Source organism: Hesperophylax consimilis, chromosome 31 (assembly GCF_061612785.1).
Source record: "Hesperophylax consimilis isolate HC1 chromosome 31, BYU_Hcon_1.0, whole genome shotgun sequence".
Classification (NCBI taxonomy): Eukaryota; Metazoa; Arthropoda; class Insecta; order Trichoptera; family Limnephilidae; genus Hesperophylax; species Hesperophylax consimilis.
In genome coordinates, this window is record NC_142866.1 from 13,068,089 (window position 1) to 13,074,941 (window position 6,853).

A 6,853-nucleotide genomic window follows, 5' to 3' on the forward strand; every position below is an offset into this window, starting at 1 on the left:
AACACAAAACACGAAAAATAAAAGTTTGTGAACACTTCACATCAGTAATTATTATTAAAAAAGATTTCAATTTGGTTTAACATTTTAATCAAGATTTTTTTTGGGGTATTGTGCCGTGTTTCGCTACCGCCGGAAATTTATTTTATTTATTTATTATTATAATTTTTCGTTACTGGTTAACATGAGCATTGTTTTATTCCCACCAATCACAGAGCCAGGATTCAAACCTTCATCTTTGAATCAATTATTGTCGCTCGCCGCCTGATAATTCGACGAGTATATATCGCTGTTAAGACGTTCAAGTAAAAGAGGATTGCTCTAGATCAATAACTACTTGTTTAGTTAGCGGTAAACACAGTTGAAAAATAATCATTGCAAGTGTCATTCTCCAGTTGTTGCTGTCATTTGTAGTCGTTGCAGTTGTTGCTGTGATTAGTATTTACCGTGCCTTGCTATAAAATTTGTGTTAAAATCATCTACAATAATCACTTAAACCAAGATAACCAAAAGCTGGTGATTACAATATTGTGTGAAAGTTTTTCTTTGGTGTGGGGCAGTGCTGGGATCACAGGTTTTCATTTCAGAGAGGACCCATTCCTTTTCGCTGACCCGCCAGTGGCGCAAAATTAAATCACCTCAATACTTGTGTAATAAAATCTCAAATTCTTCTTTAAGGGGTGAGAAAAGGGGGTGAGGATGGACCTTCCTTTCGATTTGAAGTTCAAGTTTGCAAATATGTATCATGCTGGCAATAAAACAATACATATGTTAAAAAAAAAAACAAACCCACGCTGTTATAATCTTCTAAAAAAACCTTCAAAATGTTCTCAAGAAACTGTTCATCACCAAAGTGATACAACAACGCTGAATATATATTCCTACAAGTGTGGTGAACAAACCGTTACATAAGACCATTTAATGTACGTACAGAATACCGAATATTCACGAATATCAGCCGTCGAATATGCACGAAAGTTTCTGGAAAGTTTGCCAAAATACAAACTGAGGGGATGGAAAAAAGTACAATTGCAATAATAGAGATAGATTTTCATTTAAAAAGTCAAACGTAAGGCAAACCCTTATAACTGGTGGTCTGAAAACGGAAAACAATATACGAACCTAATAAAGTTTGTGACAATTTATCTTCCGTCACCTTGCAGTAGCTTCTATAGTGGGATACTATTTTCGGAAGCTGGTATAGTTTACGAAGAAAAACGCAATCGTCTGCTACCAGCAAACGCAAAACACTGTTTTTTATTGCCCACAATTTGCCTCTGATTGATTTTAAATATTAAATAACGTAATACTCTCTTATTAAATAGCAATCTTTGATAGAAATGTGTTTTTATTTAAAATTATTAGGTTTTCGGTATTCGGCCGAATAGTAGACAAAAATAGCCGAATAAGCTTACCAAATAGTGGTCGAATATTCATTGCATCTCTAGAATAGATTATCAGTAAATGATATCGTGTCAAAAACCTCACAGAAAAACTTTTTAAAAAAAACTTGAAGTGAAATGAAAATAAATAATATAATTTGAATATTTTTCGCTAAATTTTAAAAGAATAATGAATAATTATTTTGATACTAGTCAAAAAACATTAATTATTAATTAAGTTTTCTCTGTGACTATCTCCAGATTTCCGACAAACTTAAGAGTGGGAAGCTGAGAAGTGAGTGATTTGTTTTGTTATTTGTTTCTACACCCTTAATAAAACATTAAATAGTACATGGTTTTAATTTAATTACTACAAGAAAAACTATTTATGTCGGGCGAGATGGTAAAAGATGCATGCATACAGTTCCATTTTTTCTTAACCAAAGTTATGTTTGAAGGTTAGGAAAAACGCATAAATAAATATTTCTCTCCATTAGATATTTAAATTGAAATCAAGAGTTGTTTTTTAAAGAGCTTTTGTACTAAGCGGAATTTGACAACTTTATCAACATTATTATTTCCAAGAAAGATGTTCAATGTTTGATCATTTCGGTGAAGTTTTATTTGTGATCATTAAAGTAAGAAAAAGTTGGCTTTCTTCGAACTCACCTGTATCGGTTTAAATCTTCAGTGTAAAACAAAATATTACTTTTCGTGTGGCTTCTAACTCCTTCCCTTGCATTCCTGCGTGCTCCGTTCTCCCAGTCTACGGTGCCCGGAGAGCTGATAGGGTATTCTCAACAAGTGAAAGATATTGCGACCCCCGCCCTTTAAATTTCAACAATGGTCCTCGTTGTTACGTATGTGTTTCCATTTGTTCCACTCCCTCGGGGTTGAGCAGCTTGTGGGTACGAACCAGGCAAGGGGTACGAGGTACCCGGTCCGAGGTACAAGGACTACAAGGAATGCTGTGCCCTGTACCTCCGCCGTGACAACAGAATTCCAATGAAACTGTAGTTCTTGTACTTCTCTGTATTCTGTTCCTGAGACAGGTTAGGAATAGCAGAGCAACTACCTCGCTTACAAAGTTCAGCGAATGTTTTTTACTAACATCAGATATTATGCCATGTACGTACGTACTTACATTAACGTACTTACATTTAAAAATTAAGGAAGTTTAGTAATACAATGTAAGTTGTAGTTCATTATATTATTCATTTTTTTTAAGTAATTTCAGGTCGAAGGGTACATTTTTAAAAACATATGTTTGAAGTACACTTTTGTGTTCGATAATGAATGAGTGCAAATTTTGGAAGTGGAAATGATCCCGGCAGACTCATTGTCGATGGCAATGCGTTCTGTCAACTTTTTGTGACAACCACGTACACGCACGTGGACATATAAGCATTTCTCTGAAATCGGACATTACAGCAGTTAATAAACGACATAAATTTTCGGTCCTATCCGATCGGCATTTGGCGAGGTTGGTAGAGTTGTCGACTCCAGTTACTGGGTAGGAAGGTTCAATGCTTAGTCAAAACCATTTTTATTTTTAGGTTTTAAAAGACATTTTAAAATATTGTCAATTCAAGTATTGTAGTGATATAACTTTTAACGGTTTCATTTTTTACATACAAATATGTTGTTAAAGCTATACTAAATAGCGTTAAAACTCTAACTAACTAACTAACCATCACATCATTTCCCGCTGGGGTAGGCAGGGAAGACGGACCGCCAAACAACTCGGTCTTGACACACACTCCTTGCTTTATTCACATTCATACAACGTCTCCGTACATACTATTTTGTTATTCCGACTCTTAACATGGCCCGACTCAGGTATCTGATTCATTTAATCGTGCCAAGTCTTCTTTTTCTACCGTTATAAGGAATAATAATTATGATAAAACTCATTATGATTCATTATGATGAAACGTTTTACCCACCGCAGTGAATGTCACTGTTTTTGTTTTTGTGTTAAGTGAGCGAATGTTAAAAGGGAATTGCAAGCTGATAAGTGAAAAGAAACCAGCGGCTAAGGAGAACGAAACCAGGGTAAGTCTTTGGCCTTTCCTACTCATTTTCCTCTTGCAAACACTAAGGCAAAATTCAATTTGTTTAGTTTGTCTTAGTCTTCATCGCACCACCGCATTTACCGCATCCCCCCGCACAATTGCGAACGAAGGATTTGCGCACCACCAGTTGATCTTTGATAGATTGAAACTTTTTTTTCTTTATTCATTGTTTTTATTGGTTTTTACAGTTTTTGGGTATGTTAAAACCACCAAGCTAGGCACACGCCCGTGTTGTGGTGGTTGACATTGTATCTTTATTATAATATTGCATATTTATTTGTCCAAAAGTCGTATAAGTTGTAGGTTTGTAGAATATAATATATGTTGTAATGAGAATACTGTGAATAGAGTTATTCTGGATTTTGAATGTGTAAATTAAAGTATTTATTGAATATAATTATTTCAGGGCATTTAAAACATAGTCTGAAGTAGTTTTGATAGGGCACCTCAAGTATGATTTGCAAAAACGCCTTTCGTACTATGTGGACTGGTTTTATGATGGCATTGCATAAACTTCCCAATCATATAAGACAGTGTTAGCAAAAAGGATGTGTTGTGGGTCACACAGACAAGCCCACAACACACCCTTCTCGTTGTTTAATTCTTCAGTGTGTTCAGCAATTAAACGGCAGGAAGGGTATGTTTTGGGCTTGTCTGTGTGACCCACAACAAAAGTTTTCATTTTTTCACTGTTAAGTTTAAATTAGTATTACATTAATGTCCTTGATATTCGTATTTCTTCCTTAAAGTTGCATGAACTTGTACACATTATAAGGCAGTACATTCGGGGTAGATTCGGCGGCGGTGTTTACGATATGCCGGGGAATCGAATGCTCATATAAATATCAATTAGGAGTGCGAGCCCTCCCACCTCACTCCTCCCAGTCCCGAGGGACCAGAAACCGGAGGAGAGTGCCGCACGAAGACCCTCCGCCTCCCAATAAGTCACGCCAAACTATTCCAAGTCACTTAGAGAAGTGAGCTATGGGCGTGTCTGTTTACCGAAGTAAGCTTGATATTTCCATACTTCCGATGAAATCCATCAGATATTTTAAAATACCGAGATTCTTTCTTAAACTTGTAAACATTTTATTTATTGTTTGGGGCCTAGGATTCAAAAAGTCTTATTTAAATCAGTGTTCTTTCAAATCGGTGCAGATCACACTTCTTTGTGAATTTCTGTTCAGTGCTCCAGGCCGAGTTTACTTCTCAGTGTAATGGTATTTTTTGTTGCGAGTTGCGCTTTGAATTTTACTTATTTGGTTTTTACACGCCCGGCTGTGCTTTTACGCATCTATTTGTTTTTTTAGACATAGAACATTTAAATGTGCTCAACAACATAAAAACAAAATTCTTTACAATGCAATGTGGAAAAATAGTACACAACTTATAAAAACATCAATTTTGTATTATGCCAGATTCTGGAACACTATTAAGGACATAAGCCGATGGAAATGTTTTGCTGGTTTGCCCGAAGTGAGGCAAATCTGCGAAGATCCAATGTTGTATTATGATTAGATGTGACATGAAGTGAGTAAATAGGTTCCACTTTTTTAACTGACCTATAACGCTCCCAAATCTCTTAGGGCCAGTAGCATCGAAAATAATTAATGCAACTTTTTGGTTAAAGTTAAATAAAAGTAACTTTTTATCATTTCTTGTAAAAATTGGTTGTTTCAACTTCGTTTAAATAAAGTTTAACTAAATAGTTACATTTATTTAACCCAACAATGTTGAGAGTTTAAAGCTGACAGATATATTCTGTCACCAAGGAACGAAATATTGCTTAGAGAAAAAATAATAAAAAAAATGTCTGACAACCCGAGTTTTGATAATCGACTAATTTTAGAGTATCTATATAGGAAAAAAGGAATTCAAACCACGAACCAATCATTTGAAGAGGTGGATTTTATTGCCAGATTTCAGATGTCAAAAAGTATGGTTAGGCAATTAAAATTAATCATTGCCAAAAGTAAGTTTATTCAAATTTATGAACCTACACTTCTCTTGATAATTTATACTAGCGTTGTTATAATGTATGTAACTGCTAACATAATATTCGATAAAGTTCTCGAATTTCGCTGCACCCGTAATACACGAAACAATTATAAATAGCACTTGGTTTTAACGACTCCACGAAAAATAAAAATCGAAGGCGAATTTTTTTACAGTTTTTCAGAATATTATAATTTATATTTTACTCCCATTACTTACCCCATATACCTACCCCAATTTGGAAAACCATGGAAGAAAAATTCGCCTGCGGCGCTTTTTCAATGTTTTTAAAAATATGAATAATCTTATTCCACTGCCTGTCCACTTTAGATTTCAGATAATGCTGTCTTCAAATGATACCGCAGAAATAAATTCTTTGTGGTTGTAAGTAATTTTTCAATCCTTCGTTCTGGTCACTTACTCCAGGGGGTGTCATAGTTCCATAGAGCTCCGATATTGTTGAAGCATTAGCGCTAAAGTGCGGTATCTGCAATTATTCATTTTTTATCCGTCTTTTTTTATATCTATGTAGGTAATTTACACAATTCGGCACTTCAATCAATCAGATTTGCTGTTCTGCTGGCCGAAATAATTTCTACTAAGATCTATTTTGATTAATTTAGTGATTGATGCTCAATATGTCAACAACATCCGTTTAATCACTTCACAAATTCTGTGGACGAATGAGAACATAGAATAATAATTCTGATTCCGTGTTGGAATTGTCGCAATAATACGGTAGAAAATGCTTAAATAATTTTGAAAGATAAAGATTTTGGGAAAACTCTTGGTTTACATACGCAGTCAACAAATAACTAAAGCAACGATTCATGTGATTTTATATTAAAATAACTCCCTACTACTTTACTATACACAATGTAGTAAAAAAAATAATTTTAAACTTTGCAAATAAAAAAAATTCCTTCGAGCCGGATTTGAACCAGCGGCCTATGGATATCTACATACTTTCACTTTACAGTCCACCGCTCTACCAACTGAGCTATCGAAGGCTTGAACTCAGCAGGCAAATACTGGTACTTAACCAGATGTACATTATGAAATTACTGAATCTATGACCCAGATATGGTTTCAAAATTATATCATTTCAAGTTTTGAAACTGTCACAGAATGCATCGATGTCCTTCCCATTTTGGCCACCATTGTTCCATGGAAAGAGAGGCGGAGGGCAAAACATCATTCCATAACCACTCGAACGATTGGTTGTGTATATTTACATTTTAAGAAAGTTTTGTATACGAATGAATAATCATGTAAATAATTATTTACCGTAGAGTAATTCATGTTTATACAATTACTTTTGTTATTGCTTCCCATCCTCTTATTGTTTTTCAGCAAGTACTTTTTTAATAGTATTATTAGAATCACCTCTGACTTCAATAATAT

At 34.7% G+C, this 6,853-nt stretch overlaps 1 non-coding gene across 1 annotated transcript; it reads right to left on the bottom strand.

Annotated features, from left to right (window-relative positions):
- Nucleotides 1-6,369: 6,369 nt before the first annotated feature.
- Nucleotides 6,370-6,459, bottom strand: TRNAY-GUA (transfer RNA tyrosine (anticodon GUA)). Its single transcript is given in 2 exon segments — nt 6,370-6,405; nt 6,423-6,459. It is a non-coding gene; the product is annotated as a tRNA-Tyr (tRNA).
- Nucleotides 6,460-6,853: the final 394 nt, after the last annotated feature.